The sequence below is a fragment of the Nicotiana attenuata genome, unplaced genomic scaffold, assembly GCF_001879085.1.
Source record: "Nicotiana attenuata strain UT unplaced genomic scaffold, NIATTr2, whole genome shotgun sequence".
Classification (NCBI taxonomy): Eukaryota; Viridiplantae; Streptophyta; class Magnoliopsida; order Solanales; family Solanaceae; genus Nicotiana; species Nicotiana attenuata.
This window is the reverse complement of record NW_017670836.1, coordinates 138142-140802: the sequence shown is the minus strand read 5'-3', so window position 1 is coordinate 140802 and position 2661 is coordinate 138142. Positions and strand designations below refer to the sequence as shown.

The following is a 2661-nucleotide window of genomic DNA, read 5'->3' as shown; positions in this document are numbered from 1 at the left end:
TATATATATAGATGTAATAATAAATTTTAAAATAGCTATTTCTATAGTCGATATAGTTCGGATTTTTTCGACTATTTTTTGATTAAAATCAAAATCAAACTAAATTTGCTTGATTTTAAAATTCGAAACCAAAACAAACCAAACCAAAAGTATATTGATTTTTTGGTCTATTTGATTCGATTTTTTGGATTTTTATGAACAACCCCTACTCATCATAAAAAGTGATTATCGTATTTTAAGTGTTAGTGTCCGTGAGAATATTCTAAATTAAAGGAAGTATTTTACGCTGAACACAAGACCCAAATTATGTTGTTCTAGCGAGAGCAGACAGCACTTTTCCGATTTCAACAGATTTTTTCTTATAGTTACTAATATATATAAATGGCCAAGGAGGACAAACATAGCATCATATAGCGGTACAAAAAGCACTACAAATTGTATTTTAAACGTGTATGAACGTAATTCTATCTCATGCCTCTGAACCTTTCTATAAGGACACGTGTATGCACATTATGTTAGTAAACGTGTACTGCATTCGCTATATAGAAATTTCAGAGCCGATTCCCAGTCATTACATTCTATTAATTTCTTCTACTCCTCTCAATTCTTCGCACTCTCAAGGTGAGGTCTCAGTCTTGGTATGCTTTTTCTGTAAGTTTTCTTTGTTTATTGCACTTCTTTGCTGTTCTTTAAATATGGATCTTCTCTCATTTCTTTTTCGTAATTGTTTTTGATGTTGGCAATTTATTTGGTGAAATCTTTCTCTGCTTATTATTACTCTTTTGTTGGTAATCACATTTTCGTGGGTGTTAACATAAATCTCTTTTGGATTTTGGCCCATTTCTATTGATTTATGTTTGAATTGTTTAATGATTAAGAATTTATTTGCTATGTGGGTTACAATCTTGTTGCTATACGATTTTATTGACAGTCGCGTTCATGTGTTCTCCTTCTCCTCCTTATTCTTAGTTTCGAGAAATACACTACGCTTTTTTTTCTTTTACAGAAATCTGAATCAACTTAGCAGAGTCAGTCCACTCCTGGTTTCCCCTTCTTCCTGTAGCAACTATCTAAATATTTCTGAATCATGAAGTATAGGTTGCTTCTTTCCTCCCCCATTTCCTATATATTTTACCTGGACCTCCCATAGCAAAGGTGTTTGATGAAAACCCAATGTCTTGACTCAAATAAAATTTTCCTCCTTCTATCTTAGTCCATGTCCAGCTCTTTGACATCCTCGTGGGATCATGCAGGAGATTTTCCTCCTTACCAAGGAAAATTATCGTAGTAGTTAATAGTAATCTCATAAAGGAGGCAACACTGAAAGTTCTCTTCATAGATCATCTCGAGCTTGCCAAGATGGTGGAATAGTGCAGACAAAATATTACTCCAAAATATTTGAACTATAAAGATTGTGAAAATAAAGCTTCGGCCAGATTATAGTTTAGGTTGTATTCAATTGTTACTTATCATGCTGAATTTTTCAACTATTGAGACAGTGAACTCAAGAAATTGACTGTTTCTTATTTTCTTCCAGGATTTTTAAAATTCTCAACCTTTGAATGATTACTAGAAAATGCAAATATCAATCTTTAATTATAGTAGAAAGTGTGTCACAAATACGTTAAATTAAGGTTTCAGCTTTGGTAGCATACTTTAGCTTGGTGAAGATTGTTCAATTTCTTGAAATAGGTTGACTTTAGTTAAAGTATCATCTTGCTTCAATGATCCTCTCAATTTCTCCAGAAGGATGACAAGAATGGTTTGCTTAATGACGGATGGAGAAGCATGGAAAAAGAAGGATGATAATAACATATGATAAGGCTACAATTTAAGGAGGGAGTCTTTAAAGAGCATCAGGGACATATAGAAGTGATCATATATTCTGCTGATACTGATACTGAATGGAGTAACCAATTTGCAAGCAACTATTTTCCAAGATTGATGACATATCATCATGCATCAAAGGATTTCAACAACTCTTGGCTTTTAATTCTTTAGTTTTGTTATGTTTTTGCAGTAAACGAAAAAAATAATTCTACTGCAGAATACTGTGCCCGTGCTGAGAGCACGGGCAGACTCTCTCTAGTAATATATAGTAACTACAATGAAAATTCCTCTGTCAGAAAAAAAAAAATCAAAAAGGAAAACCAATTACTAGTTTAGTAATAAATAAATAAACGAACAGTGTTACATCTATATATTATTAAAAGGAGAGGAAAAAGTCCTCTCCTTAAGTCAAGTGGAAACCTAAAAAAATGCCACATGGCATAATCAGTTATTTAGTTTATAATTAGTTATTGGTTATTATTTTTGAATTTAAATATATATAAAAAACGAAAATAATAAAATAAAATATAAAACTACCATATATATATATATATATATATATATATATATGTATTAATTGGTTACTTTATTTGGATAAATAAATATAGATATCTTATAATTAAATATAATAAAAAAACAAAAAGTAATATGCTAATAAATATTTCTATTAAAAATATAATAATATTAAATATTAGATGATATAATAAAGAAAAATACATAACAAAAAATTTATTCAATGCACTCCATATAATATATATATTAATTGGTTACTTTATTTGGATTAATAAATATAGATATCTTATAATTAAATATAAAAAAATAAAAAATAAA

General features: G+C 29.5%; 1 long non-coding RNA gene across 1 annotated transcript; it reads left to right on the top strand.

The window, feature by feature from the left end:
• The first annotated feature begins 565 nt into the window (after window positions 1-565).
• Window positions 566-2049, top strand: LOC109243777. The gene is made up of 2 exons (XR_002070628.1): window positions 566-651; window positions 1747-2049. It is a non-coding gene; the product is annotated as an uncharacterized LOC109243777 (long non-coding RNA).
• Window positions 2050-2661: the final 612 nt, after the last annotated feature.